The sequence below is a fragment of the Chlorocebus sabaeus genome, chromosome 14 (assembly GCF_047675955.1).
Source record: "Chlorocebus sabaeus isolate Y175 chromosome 14, mChlSab1.0.hap1, whole genome shotgun sequence".
NCBI lineage: Eukaryota > Metazoa > Chordata > Mammalia > Primates > Cercopithecidae > Chlorocebus > Chlorocebus sabaeus.
The window spans coordinates 87,421,295-87,436,892 of NC_132917.1; positions in this window are offsets into that span (position 1 = coordinate 87,421,295).

Sequence of the window (15,598 nt, forward strand, 5' to 3'; positions counted from 1 at the left end):
AATTCCACAAGAACAGCCTTAGCGAAAGGCTTCTTGAAGGGAAAGATGTAACTTTGTGAGATGAATTAACAGAACACAAGGCAGTTTCTCAGAAAGCTTCTTTCCAGTTTAGAACGGAAGATATTTTCTTTTTCACCATAGCCCACTATGGGCTTCCAAATATCCCTTTGCCAATTCCACAAGAACAGCCTTAGCGAAAGGCCTCTTGAAGGGAAAGATGTAACTCTGTGAGATGAATTAACAGAACACAGAGCAGTTTCTCAGAAAGCTTCTTTCCAATTTTGAACGGAAGATATTTCCTTTTTCACCATAGCCCTCTATGGGCTTCCAAATATCCCTTTGCCAATTCTCAAGAACAGCCTTAGCAAAAGGCTTCTTGAAGGGAAAGATGTAACTCTGTGAGATGAATTAACGGAACACAAGGCAGTTTCTCAGAAAGCTTCTTTCCAGTTTAGAACGGAAGATAATTCCTTTTCCACCATAGACCTCTAAGGGCTTCCAAATATCATTTTGCCAATTCCACAAGAACAGCCTTAGCGAAAGTCTTCTTGAAGGGAAAGATGTAACTCTGTGAGATGAATTAACAGAACACAGAGCAGTTTCTCAGAAAGCTTCTTTCCAGTTTTGAACGGAAGATATTTCCTTTTTCACCATAGCCCTCTAGGGGCTTCCAAATATCCCTTTTACAATTCCACAAGAACAGCCTTAGAGAAAGGCTTCTTGAAGGGAAAGATGTAACTCTGTGAGATGAATTAACAGAACACAGAGCAGTTTCTCAGAAAGCTTCTTTCCAGTTTTGAACGGAAGATATTTCCTTTTCCACCATAGCCCTCTATGGGCTTCCAAAAATCCGTTTGCCAATTCCACAACGACATCCTTAGTGAAAGGCTTCTTGAAGGGAAAGATGTAACTCTGTGAGATGAATTCACAGAACACAGAGCAGTTTCTCAGAAAGCTTCTTTCCAGTTTCGAACGGAATATATTTCCTTTTTCACCATAGCCCTCTATGGGCTTCCAAATATCCCTTTGCCAATTTCACAAGAACGGCCTTAGCTTAAAGCTTCTTGAAGGGAAAGATGTAACTCTGTGAGATGAATTAAAGGAACACATAGCAGTTTCTCAGAAAGCTTCTTTCCAGTTTTGAACGGAAGATATTTCCTTTTTCACCATAGCCCTCTATGGGCTTCCAAATATCCCTTTGCCAATTCCACAGGAACAGCCTTGGCGAAAGGCTTCTTGACGGGAAAGATTTACTCTGTGAGATGAATTAACAGAACACAGAGCAGTTTCTCAGAAAGCTTCTTGCCAGTTTTGAACGGAAGATATTTCCTTTTTCACCATAGCCCTCTATGGGCTTCCAAATATCACTTTGCCAATTCCACAAGAACAGCCTTATCGAAAGGCTTCTTGAAGGGAAAGATGTAACCCTGTGACATGTATTAATAGAACACAGAGCAGTTTCTCAGAAAGCTTCTTTCCAGTTTTGAACGGAAGATATTTCCTTTTCCCCCATAGCCCTCTATGGGCTTCCAAATATCCGCTTGCCAATTCCACAACGACATCCTTAGCGAAAGGCTTCTTAAAGGGAAAGATGTAACTCTGTGACATGATTTAACAGAACACAGAGCAGTTTCGCAGAAAGCTTCTTTCCAGTTTTGAACGGAAGATATTTCCTTTTTCAGTATAGCCCTCTATGGGCTTCCAAATATCCCTTTGCCAATTCCACAAGAACTGCCTTAGCGAAAGGCTTCTTGAAGGGAAAGATGTAACTCTGTGAGATGAATTAACGGAACACAGAACAGTTTCTCAGAAAGCTTCTTTCCAGTTTTGAACGGAAGATATTTCCTTTTTCACCATAGCCCTCTACGGGCTTCCAAATATCACTTTGCCAATTCCACAAGAACAGCCTTAGCGAAAGGCTTCTTGAAGGGGAAGATGTAACTCTGTGAGATGAATTAACAGAACACCGAAGAGTTTCTCAGAAAGCTTCTTTCCAGTTTTAAACGGAAGATATTTCCTTTTCCACCATAGCCCTCTACGGGCTTCCAAATATCCGTTTGCCAATACCACAACGACAGCCTTAGCGAAAGGCTTCTTGAAGGGAAAGATGTAACTCTGTGAGATGAATTAACAGAACACAGAGCAGTTTTTCAGAAAGCTTCTTTCCAGTTTTGAACGGAAGATATTTCCTTTTTCACCATAGCCCTCTATGGGCTTCCAAATATCCCTTTCCCATTTCCACAAGAACAGCCTTAGCGAAAGGCTTCTTGAAGGGAAAGATGTAACTCTGTGACATGAATTAAGAGAACACAGAGCAGTTTCTCAGAAGTCTTCTTTCCAGTTTTGAAAGGTAGATATTTCCTTTTCCATCATAGCCCTCTAGTGGCTTCCAAATATCCGTTTGCCAATTCCACAACGACAGCCTTAACGAAAGGCTTCTTGAAGGGAAAGATGTAACTCTGTGAGATGAATTAACAGAACACAAAGCAGTTTCTCAGAAGGTTTCTTTCCAGTTTTGAACGGAAGATATTTCCTTTTTCACCGTAGCCCTCTATGGGCGTCGAAATATACCTTTGCCAATTCCACAAGAACAGCCTTAGCGAAAGGATTCTTGAAGGGATCGATGTAATTCTGTGAGATGAATTCACAGAACACAGAGCAGTTTCTCAGAACGCTTCTTTCCAGTTTTGAACGGAAGATATTTCCTTTTTCACCATAGCCGTCTATGGGCTTCCAAATATCCCTTTGACAATTTCACAAGAACAGCCTTAGCTTAAAGCTTCTTGAAGGGAAAGATGTAACTCTGTGAGATGAATTAAAAGAACACATAGCAGTTTCTCAGAAAGCTTCTTTCCAGTTTTGAACGGAAGATATTTCCTTTTTCAGCATAGCCCTCTATGGGCTTCCAAATATCCCTTTGCGAATTCCACAGCGAGACTCTTAGCGAAAGGCTTCTTGAAGGGAAAGATGTAACTCTGTGAGATGAATTAACAGAACACAGAGCAGTTTCTCAGAAAGCTTCTTTCCAGTTTTGAACGGAAGACATTTCCTTTTCCACCATAGCCCTCTATGGGCTTCCAAATATCCGTTTGCCAATTCCACAAAGACATCCTTAGCGAAAGGCTTCTTGAAGGGAAAGATGTAACTCTGTGAGATGAATTAACAGAACACAGAGCAGTTTTTCAGAAAGCTTCTTTTCAGTTTTGAACGGAAGATATTTCCTTTTTCACCATAGCCCTCTATGGGCTTCCAAATATCCCTTTGCCAATTCCACAAGAACAGCCTTAGCGAAAGACTGCTTGAGGGGAAAGATTTATTCTGTGAGATGAATTAACAGAACACAGAGCAGTTTCTCAGAAAGCTTCTTTCCAGTTTTGAACGGAAGATATTTCCTTTTTCACCATAGCCCTCTATGGCCTTCCAAATACCCCTTTGCCAATTTCACAAGAACAGCCTTAGCTTAAAGATTCTTGAAGGGAAAGATGTAACTCTGTGACATGAATTAAAAGAACACATAGCAGTTTCTCAGAAAGCTTCCTAACAGTTTTGAACTGAAGATATTTCCTTTTTCACCATAGCCCTCTATGGGCTTCCAAATATCCCTTGCCAATTCCACAAAACAGCCTTAGCGAAAGGCTTCTTGAAGGGAAAGATGTAATTCTTTGAGATGAATTAAGAGAACACAGAGCAGTTTCTCAGACAGCTTCTTTCCAGTTTTGAACGGAAGATATTTCCTTTTTCACCATAGCCCTCTATGGGCTTCCAAATATTCGTTTGCCAATTCCACAACGACAGCCTTAGCGAAAGGCTTCTTGAAGGGAAAAATGTAACTTTGTGAGATGAATTAACAGAACACAGAGCAGTTTCTCAGAAAGCTTCTTTCGAATTTTGAACGGAAGATATTTCCTTTTTCACCATAGCCCTCTACGGTCTTCCAATTATCCGTTTGCCAATTCCACAGCGACAGCCTAAGCGAAAGGCTTCTTGAAGGGAAAGATGTAACTCTGTGAGATGTATTAATAGAGCACAGAGCAGTTTCTCAGAAAGCTTCTTTCCAGTTTTGAACGGATGATATTTCCTTTTTCACCATAGCCCTCTATGGGCTTCCAAATATCTCTTCTCCAATTCCACAAGAGCAGCCTTAGCGAAAGGCTTCTTGAAGGGAAAGATGCAATTCTGTGAGATGAATTAACAGAACACAGAGCAGTTTCTCAGACAGCTTCTTTCCAGTTTTGAACGGAAGATATTTCCTTTTTCACCATAGCCCTCTATGGGCTTCCAAATATCCGTTTTCCAATTCCACAACGACAGCCTTAGCGAAAGGCTTCTTGAAGGGAAAGATGTAACTCTGTGAGATGAATTAACAGAACACAGAGCAGTTTCTCAGAAAGCTTCTTTCCAATTTTGAACGGAAGATATTTCCTTTTTCACCATAGCCCTCTATGGACTTCCAAATATCCCTTTGCCAATTCCACAAGAACAGCCTTAGCGTAAAGCTTCTTGAAGGGAAAGATATAACTCTTTGAGATGAATTAACAGCACACAGAACAGTTTCTCAGAAAGCTTCTTTCCAGTTTCGAACGGAAGATATTTCCTTTTTCACCATAGCCCTCTAGGGGCTTCCAAATATCCCTTTGCCAATTCCACAGCGACAGCCTTAGCGAAAGGCTTCTAGAAGGGAAAGATGTAACTCTGTGAGATGAATTAACAGAACACAGAGCAGTTTCTCAGAAAGCTTCTTTCCAGTTTTGAACGGAAGATATTTCCTTTTTCACCATAGCCCTCTATGGGCTTCCAAATATCCCTTTGCCAATTCCACAAGAACAGCCTTAGCGAAAGGCTTCTTGAAGGGAAAGATGTAACTCTGTGAGATGAATTAACAGAACACAGAGCAGTTTCTCAGAAAGCTTCTTTCCAGTTTTGAACGGAAGATATTTCCTTTTTCACCATAGCCCTCTATGGGCTTCCAAATATCCCTTTGCCAAATCCACAAGAACAGTCTTAGCGAAAGGCTTCTTGAAGGGAAAGATGTAACTCTGTTAGATGAATTAACAGAACACAGAGCAGTTTCTCAGAAAGCTTCTTTCCAGTTTTGAACGGAAGTTATTTCCTTTTTCACCATAGCCCTCTATGGGCTTCCAAATATCCCTTTGCCATTTCCACAAGAACAGCCTTAGCGAAAGGCTTCTTGAAGGGAAAGATGTAACTCTGTGAGATGAATTAACAGAACACAGAGCAGTTTCTCAGAAAGCTTCTTTCCAGTTTTGAACGGAAGATATTTCCTTTTTAACCATAGCCCTCTATGGGCTTCCAAATATCACTTTGCCAATTCGACAAGAACAGCCTTAGCGAAAGGCTTCTTGAAGGGGAAGATGTAACTCTGTGAGATGAATTAACAGAACACAGAACAGTTTCTCAGAAAGCTTCTTTCCAGTTCTGAACGGAAGATATTTCCTTTTCCACCATAGCCCTCTACGGGCTTCCAAATATCCGTTTGCCAATTCCACAACGATAGCCATAGCGAAAGGCTCCTTGAAGGGAAAGATGTAACTCTGTGAGATGAATTAACAGAACACAGAGCAGTTTTTCAGAAAGCTTCTTTCCAGTTTTGAACGGAAGATATTTCCTTTTTCACCATAGCCCTCTATGGGCTTCCAAATATTCGTTTGCCAATTCCACAAGAACAGCCTTAGCGAAAGGCTTCTTGAAGGGAAAGATGTAACTCTGTGAGATGAATTAACAGAACACAGAGCAGTTTCTCAGAAAGCTTCTTTCCAGTTTTGAACGGAAGATATTTCCTTTTTCACCATAGCCCTCTGAGGGCTATCAAATATCCCTTTGCCAATTCCACAGCGACAGCCTTAGCGAAAGGCTTCTTGAAGGGAAAGATGTAACTCTGTGAGATGAATTAACAGAACACAGAGCAGTTTCTCAGAAAGCTTCTTTCCAGTTTTGAACGGAAGATATTTCCTTTTTCACCATAGCCCTCTATGGGCTTCCAAATATCCCTTTGCCAATTCCACAAGAACAGCCTTAGCGAAAGGCTTCTTGAAGGGAAAGATGTAACTCTCTGAGATGAATTAACAGAACACAGAGCAGTTTCTCAGAAAGCTTCTTTCCAGTTTTGAACGGAAGATATTTCATTTTTCACCATAGCCCTCTATGGGCTTCGAAATATCCCTTTGCCAATTCCACAGGAACAGCCTTAGCGAAAGGCTTCTTGAAGGGAAAGATATAACTCTGTGAGATGAATTAACAGAACACAGAGCAGTTTCTCAGAAAGCTTCTTTCCAGTTTTGAACGGAAGATACTTCCTTTTTCACCGTAGCCCTCAATGGGCTTCAAATATCCCTTTGCCAATTCCACAAGAACAGCCTTAGCGAAAGGCTTCTTGAAGGGAAAGATGTAACCCTGTGAGATGAATTAACAGAACACAGAGCTGTTTGTCAGAAAGCTTCTTTCCAGTTTTGAACGGAAGATATTTCCTTTTTCACCATAGCCCTCTATGGGCTTCCATATATCCCTTTGCGAATTCCACAACAACAGCCTTAGCGAAAGGCTTCTTGAGGGGAAAGATTCATTCTGTGAGATGAATTAACAGAACACAGAGCAGTTTCTCAGAAAGCTTCTTTCCAGTTTTGAACGGAAGATATTTCCTTTTTCACCATAGCCCCCTAGGGGCTTCCAAATATCCCTTTGCCAATTCCACAGCGTCAGCCTTAGCGAAAGGCTTCTTGAAGGGAAAGATGTAACTCTGTGAGATGAATTAACAGAACACAAGGCAGTTTCTCAGAAAGCTTCTTTCCAGTTTTGAACGGAAGATATTTCCTTTTTCACCATAGCCCTCTATGGGCTTCCAAATATCCCTTTGCCAATTAAACAAGAACAGCCTTAGCGAAAGGCTTCTTGAAGGGAAAGATGTAACTCTGTGAGATGAATTAAGAGAACACAGAGCAGTTTCTCAGAAAGCTTCTTTCCCATTTTGAAAGGAAGATATTTCCTTTTTCACCATAGCCCTCTATGGGCTTCCATATATCCGTTTGCCAATTCCACAACGACAGCCTTAGCGAAAGGCTTCTTGAAGGGAAAGATGTAACTCTGTGAGATGAATTAAGAGAACACAAAGCAGTTTCTCAGAAAGCTTCTTTCCAGTTTAGAACGGAAGATATTTCCTTTTTCACCGTAGCCCTCTATGGGCTTCGAAATATCCCTTTGCCAATTCCACAAGAACAGCCTTAGCGAAAGGCTTCTTGAAGGGAAAGATGTAACTCTCTGAGATGAATTAACAGAACACAGAGCAGTTTCTCAGAAAGCTTCTTTCCAATTTTGAACGGAAGATATTTCCTTTTACACCGTAGCCCTCTATGGGCTTCGAAATATCCCTTTTCCAATTCCACAAGAACAGCCTTAGCGAAAGGCTTCTTGAAGGGAAAGATGTAACTCTGTGAGATGAATTAACAGAACACAGAGCAGTTTCTCAGAAAGCTTCTTTCCAGTTTTGAACGGAAGATATTTCCTTTTTCACCATAGACCTCTAAGGGCTATCAAATATCCCTTTGCCAATTCCACAGCGACAGCCTTAGCGAGAGGCTTCTTGAAGGGAATGATGTAACTCTGTGAGATGAATTAACAGAACACAGAGCAGTTTCTCAGAAAGCTTCTTTCCAGTTTTGAACGGAAGATATTTCCTTTTCCTCCATAGCCCTCTAAGGGCTTCCAAATATCCCTTTGCCAATTCCACAACGAGAGCCTTAGCGAAAGGCTTCTTGAAGGGAAAGATGTAACTCTGTTAGATGAATTAACAGAACACAGAGCAGTTTCTCAGAAAGCTTCTTTCCAGTTTTGAACGGAAGATATTTCCTTTTTCACCATAGCCCTCTAAGGGCTTCCAAATATCCCTTTGCCAATTCCACAAGAACAGCCTTAGCGTAAAGCTTCTTGAAGGGAAACATGTAACTCTTTGAGCTGAATTAACAGAACACAGAGCAGTTTCTCAGAAAGCTTCTTTCCAGTTTTGAACGGAAGATATTTCCTTTTTCACCATAGCCCTCTACGGGCTTCCAAATATCTCTTTGCCAATTCCACAAGAACAGCCTTCCGAAAGGCTTCTTGAAGGGACAGATGTAACTCTGTGAGATGAATTAACAGGACACAGAGCAGTTTCTCAGAAAGCTTCTTTCCAGTTTAGAACGGAAGATATTTCCTTTTTCACCATAGCCCTCTATGGGCTTCCAAATATCCCTTTGCCAATTCCACAAGAATAGCCTTAGCGAAAGGCTTCTTGAAGGGAAAGATGTAACTCTGTGAGATGAATTAACAGAACACAGAGCAGTTTCTCAGAAAGCTTTTTTCCCATTTTGAACGGAAGATATTTCCTTTTTCACCATAGCCCTCTATGGGCTTCCAAATATCCCTTTGCCAATTCCACAAGAACAGCCTTAGCGAAAGGCTTCTTGAAGGGAAAGATGTAACTCTGTGAGATGAATTAACAGAACACAAGGCAGTTTCTCAGAAAGCTTCTTTCCAGTTTAGAACGGAAGATATTTCCTTTTTCACCATAGCCCTCTATGGGCTTCCAAATATCCCTTTGCCAATTCCACAAGAACAGCCTTAGCGAAAGGCTTCTTGAAGGGAAAGATGTAACTCTGTGAGATGAATTAACAGAACACAGAGCAGTTTCTCAGAAAGCTTCTTTCCCATTTTTAACGGAAGATATTTCCTTTTTCACCATAGCCCTCTATGGGCTTCCAAGTATCCCTTTGCCAATTCCACAAGAACAGCCGTAGCGAAAGGCTTCTTGAAGGAAAAGATGTAACTCTGTGAGATGAATTAACAGAACACAGAGCAGTTTCTCAGAAAGCTTCTTTCCAGTTCTGAACGGAAGATATTTCCTTTTTCACCATACCCCTCTCTGGGCTTCCAAATATCTCCTTGCCAACTCCACAAGAACAGCCTTTGCGAACGGCTTCTAGAAGGGAATGATGTAACTCTGTGAGATGAATTAACAGAACTGAGAGCAGTTTCTCAGAAAGCTTCTTTCCAGTTTTGAACGGAAGATATTTCCTTTTTCACCATAGCCCTCTATGGGCTTCGAAATATCCCTTTGCCAATTCCACAAGAACAGCCTTAGCGAAAGGCTTCTTGAAGGGAAAGATGTAACACTGTGAGATGAATTAACAGAACACAGAGCAGTTTCTCTGAAAGCTTCTTTCCAGTTTTGAACGGAAGATATTTCCTTTCTCACCATAGCCCTTTATGGGCTTCCAAATATCCCTTTGCCAATTCCACAAGAACAGCCTTAGCGAAAGGCTTCTTGAAGGGAAAGATGTAACTCTGTGAGATGAATTAAGAGAACACAGAGCAGTTTCTCACAAAGCTTCTTTCCAGTTTTGAACGGAAGATATTTCCTTTTTCACCATAGCCCTCTATGGGCTTCCAAATATCTCTTTGCCAATTCCACAAGAACAGACTTAGCGAAAGGCTTCTTGAAGGGAAAGATGTAACTCTGTGAGATGAATTAACAGAACACAAGGCAGTTTCTCAGAAAGCTTCTTTCCAGTTTAGAACGGAAGATATTTCCTTTTTCACCATAGCCCTCTATGGGCTTCCAAATATCCCTTTGCCTATTCCACAAGAACAGCCTTAGCGAAAGGCTTCTTGAAGGGAAAGATGTAACTCTGTGAGATGAATTAACAGAACACAAGGCAGTTTCTCAGAAAGCTTCTTTCCAGTTTTGAACGGAAGATATTTCCTTTTTCACCATAGCCCTCTATGGGCTTCCAAATATCCCTTTGCCAATTCCACAAGAACAGCCTTAGCGAAAGGCTTCTTGAAGGGAAAGATGTAACTCTGTGAGATGAATTAACAGAACACAGAGCAGTTTCTCAGAAAGCTTCTTTCCAGTTTTCAACGGAAGTTATTTCCTTTTTCACCGTAGCCCTCTAAGGGCTTCCAAATATCACTTTGCCAATTCCACAGGAACAGACTTAGCGAAAGGCTTCTTGAAGGGAAAGGTGTAACTCTCTGAGATCAATTAACAGAACACAGAGCAGTTTCTCAGAAAGCTTCTTTCCAGTTTTGAACGGAAGATATTTCCTCTTTCACCAAAGCCCGCTACGGGCTTCCAAATATCTCTTTGCCAATTCCACAAAAACAGCCTTAGCGAAAGGCTTCTTGAAGGGAAAGATGTAACTCTGTGAGATGAATTCACAGAACACAGAGCAGTTTCTCAGAAAGCTTCTTTCCAGTTTTGAACGGAAGATATTTCCTTTTTCACCATAGCCCTCTAGGGGCTTCCAAATATCCCTTTGCCAATTCCACAAGAACAGCCTTAGCGAAAGGCTTCTTGAAGGGAAAGATGTAACTCTGTGAGATGAATTAACAGAACACAGAGCAGTTTCTCAGAAAGCTTCTTTCCAGTTTTGAACGGGAGATATTTCCTTTTTCACCATAGCCCTCTATGGGCTTCCAAATATCCCTTTGCAAATTCCACAAGAACAGCCTTAGCGAAAGGCTTTTTGAAGGGAAAGATGTAACTCTGTGAGAAGAATTAACAGAACAGAGAGCAGTTTCTCAGAAAGCTTCTTTCCAGTTTCGAACGGAAGATATTTCCTTTTTCACCATAGCCCTCTATGGACTTCCAAATATCCCTTTGCCAATTCCACAAGAACAGCCTTAGCGAAAGGCTTCCTGAAGGGAAAGATGTAACTCTGTGAGATGAATTAACAGAACACAGAGCAGTTTTTCAGAAAGCTTCTTTAAAGTTTTGAACGGAAGATATTTCCTTTTTCACCATAGCCCTCTATGGGCTTCCAAATATCCCTTTGCCAATTCCACAGGAACAGCCTTAGCGAAAGGCTTCTTGAAGGGAAGGATTTACTCTGTGAAATGAATTAACAGAACACAGAGCAGTTTCTCAGAAAGCTTCTTTCCAGTTTTCAACGGAAGATATTACCTTTTTCACCATAGCCCTCTATGGGCTTCCAAATATCCCTTTGCCAATTCCACAAAAACAGCCTTAGCGAAAGGCTTCTTGAAGGGAAAGATGTAACTCTGTGAGATGAATTCACAGAACACAGAGCTGTTTCTCAGAAATCTTCTTTCCAGTTTTGAACAGAAGATATTTCCTTTTTCACCATAGCCCTCTATGGGCTTCCAAATATCACTTTGCCAATTCCACAAGAGCAGCCTTAGCGAAAGGCTTCTTGAAGGGAAAGATGTAACTCTGTGAGATGAATTAACAGAACACAGAGCAGTTTCTCAGAAAGCTTCTTTCCAGTTTTGAACGGAAGATATTTCCTTTTCCACCATAGCCCTCTATTGGCTTCCAAATATCCGTTTGCCAATTCCACAACGACATCCTTAGCGAAAGGCTTCTTGAAGGGAAAGATGTAACTCTGTGAGATTAATTAACAGAACACAGAGCAGTTTTTCAGAAAGCTTCTTTCCAGTTTTGAACGGAAGATATTTCCTTTTTCACCATAGCCCTCTTTGGGCTTCCAAATATCCCTTTGCCAATTCCACAAGAACAGCCTTAGCGAAAGGCTTCTTGGAGGGAAAGATGTAACTCTGTGAGATGAATTCACAGAACACAGAGCTGTTTCTCAGAAATCTTCTTTCCAGTTTTGAACAGAAGATATTTCCTTTTTCAACATAGCCCTCTATGGGCTTCCAAATATCTCTTTGCCAATTCCACAAGAACAGCCTTAGCGAAAGGCTTCTTGAAGGGAAAGATGTAACTCTGTGAGATGAATTAACAGAACCCAGAGCAGTTTCTCAGAAAGCTTCTTTCCAGTTTTGAACGGAAGATATTTCCTTTTTCACCATAGCCCTCTATGGGTTTCCAAATATCCCTTTGCCAATTCCACAAGAACAGCCTTAGCGAAAGGCTTCTTGTAGGGAAAGATGTAACTCTGTGAGATGAATTAATAGAACACAGAGCAGTTTCTCAGAAAGCTTCTTTCCAGATTTGAACGGAAGATATTTCCTTTTCCACCATAGCCCTCTATGGGCTTCCAAATATCCGTTTGCCAATTCCACAACGATATCCTTAGCGAAAGGCTTCTTGAAGGGAAAGATGTAACTCTGTGAGATGAATTAACAGAACACAGAGCAGTTTTTCAGAAAGCTTCTTTTCAGTTTTGAACGAGAACAACCTTAGCGAAAGGCTTCTTGAGAGGAAAGATTTATTCTGTGAGATGAATTAACAGAACACAGAGCAGTTTCTCAGAAAGCTTCTTTCCAGTTTTGAACGGAAGATATTTCCTTTTACACCATAGCCCTCTATGGGCTTCCAAATATCCCTTTGCCAATTCCACAAGAACAGCCTTAGCGAAAGGCTTCTTGAAGGGAAGGATTTACTCTGTGAAATGAATTAACAGAACACAGAGCAGTTTCTCAGAAAGCTTCTTTCCAGTTTAGAACGGAAGATATTTCCTTTTTCACCATAGCCCTCTATGGGCTTCCAAATATCCCTTTGCCAATTCCACAAGAACAGCCTTAGCGAAAGGCTTCTTGAAGGGAAAGATGTAACTCTGTGAGATGAATTAACAGAACACAGAGCAGTTTCTCAGAAAGCTTCTTTCCCATTTTTAACGGAAGATATTTCCTTTTTCACCATAGCCCTCTATGGGCTTCCAAGTATCCCTTTGCCAATTCCACAAGAACAGCCGTAGCGAAAGGCTTCTTGAAGGAAAAGATGTAACTCTGTGAGATGAATTAACAGAACACAGAGCAGTTTCTCAGAAAGCTTCTTTCCAGTTCTGAACGGAAGATATTTCCTTTTTCACCATACCCCTCTCTGGGCTTCCAAATATCTCCTTGCCAACTCCACAAGAACAGCCTTTGCGAAAGGCTTCTAGAAGGGAATGATGTAACTCTGTGAGATGAATTAACAGAACTGAGAGCAGTTTCTCAGAAAGCTTCTTTCCAGTTTTGAACGGAAGATATTTCCTTTTTCACCATAGCCCTCTATGGGCTTCGAAATATCCCTTTGCCAATTCCACAAGAACAGCCTTAGCGAAAGGCTTCTTGAAGGGAAAGATGTAACACTGTGAGATGAATTAACAGAACACAGAGCAGTTTCTCTGAAAGCTTCTTTCCAGTTTTGAACGGAAGATATTTCCTTTTCCACCATAGCCCTCTATTGGCTTCCAAATATCCGTTTGCCAATTCCACAACGACATCCTTAGCGAAAGGCTTCTTGAAGGGAAAGATGTAACTCTGTGAGATGAATTAACAGAACACAGAGCAGTTTTTCAGAAAGCTTCTTTCCAGTTTTGAACGGAAGATATTTCCTTTTTCACCATAGCCCTCTTTGGGCTTCCAAATATCCCTTTGCCAATTCCACAAGAACAGCCTTAGCGAAAGGCTTCTTGGAGGGAAAGATGTAACTCTGTGAGATGAATTAACAGAACACAGAGCTGTTTCTCAGAAATCTTCTTTCCAGTTTTGAACAGAAGATATTTCCTTTTTCAACATAGCCCTCTATGGGCTTCCAAATATCTCTTTGCCAATTCCACAAGAACAGCCTTAGCGAAAGGCTTCTTGAAGGGAAAGATGTAACTCTGTGAGATGAATTAACAGAACACAGAGCAGTTTCTCAGAAAGCTTCTTTCCAGTTTTGAACGGAAGATATTTCCTTTTTCACCATAGCCCTCTATGGGTTTCCAAATATCCCTTTGCCAATTCCACAAGAACAGCCTTAGCGAAAGGCTTCTTGTAGGGAAAGATGTAACTCTGTGAGATGAATTAATAGAACACAGAGCAGTTTCTCAGAAAGCTTCTTTCCAGATTTGAACGGAAGATATTTCCTTTTCCACCATAGCCCTCTATGGGCTTCCAAATATCCGTTTGCCAATTCCACAACGATATCCTTAGCGAAAGGCTTCTTGAAGGGAAAGATGTAACTCTGTGAGATGAATTAACAGAACACAGAGCAGTTTTTCAGAAAGCTTCTTTTCAGTTTTGAACGAGAACAACCTTAGCGAAAGGCTTCTTGAGAGGAAAGATTTATTCTGTGAGATGAATTAACAGAACACAGAGCAGTTTCTCAGAAAGCTTCTTTCCAGTTTTGAACGGAAGATATTTCCTTTTACACCATAGCCCTCTATGGGCTTCCAAATATCCCTTTGCCAATTCCACAAGAACAGCCTTAGCGAAAGGCTTCTTGAAGGGAAGGATTTACTCTGTGAAATGAATTAACAGAACACAGAGCAGTTTCTCAGAAAGCTTCTTTCCAGTTTTGAACGGAAGATATTTCCTTTTTCACCATCGCCCTCTATGGGCTTCCAAATATCCCTTTGCCAATTCCACAAAAACAGCCTTAGTGAAAGGCTTCTTGAAGGGAAAGATGTAACTCTGTGAGATGAATTCACAGAACACAGAGCTGTTTCTCAGAAATCTTCTTTCCAGTTTTGAACAGAAGATATTTCCTTTTTCAACATAGCCCTCTATGGGCTTCGAAATATCTCTTTGCCAATTCCACAAGAGAAGCCTTAGCGAAAGGCTTCTTGAAGGGAAAGATGTAACTCTGTGAGATGAATTAACAGAACACAGAGCAGTTTCTCAGAAAGCTTCTTTCAAGTTTTGAACGGAAGATATTTCCTTTTCCACCATAGCCCTCTATGGGCTTCCAAATATCCGTTTGCCAATTACACAACGACATCCTTAGCGAAAGGCTTCTTGAAGGGAAAGATGTAACTCTGTGAGATTAATTAACAGAACACAGAGCAGTTTTTCAGAAAGCTTCTTTTCAGTTTTGAACGAGAACAGCGTTAGCGAAAGGCTTCTTGCGGGAAAAGATTTATTCTGTGAGATGAATTAACAGAACACAGAGCAGTTTCTCAGAAAGCTTCTTTCCAGTTTTGAACGGAAGATATTTCCTTTTTCACCATAGCCCTTTATGGGCTTCCATATATCTCTTTGCCAATTCCACAAGAACAGCCTTAGCGAAAAGCTTCTTGGACGGAAAGATGTAACTCTGTGAGATGAATTAACAGAACACAGAGCTGTTTCTCAGAAATCTTCTTTCTAGTTTTGAACAGAAGATATTTCCTTTTTCAACATAGCCCTCTATGGAATTCCAAATATCTCTTTGCCAATTCCACAAGAACAGCCTTAGCGAAAGGCTTCTTGAAGGGAAAGATGTAACTCTGTGAGATGAATTAACAGAACACAGAGCAGTTTCTCAGAAAGCTTCTTTCCAGTTTTGAACGGAAGATATTTCCTTTTTCACCATTTCCCTCTATGGGCTTCCAAATATCCCTTTGCCAATTCCACAAGAACAGCCTTAGCGTAAAGCTTCTTGAAGGGAAAGATGTAACTCTGTGAGATGAATTAACAGAACACAGAGCAGTTTCTCAGAAAGCTTCTTTCCAGTTTTGAACAGAACATATTTCCTTTTTCAACATAGCCCTCTATGGGCTTCCAAATATCTCTTTGCAAATTCCACAAGAACAGCCTTAGCGAAAGGCTTCTTGAAGGGAAAGATGTAACTCTGTGAGATGAATTCACAGAACACAGAGCAGTTTCTCAGAAATCTTCTTTCCAGTTTTGAACAGAAGATATTTCCTTTTTCAACATAGCCCTCTATGGGCTT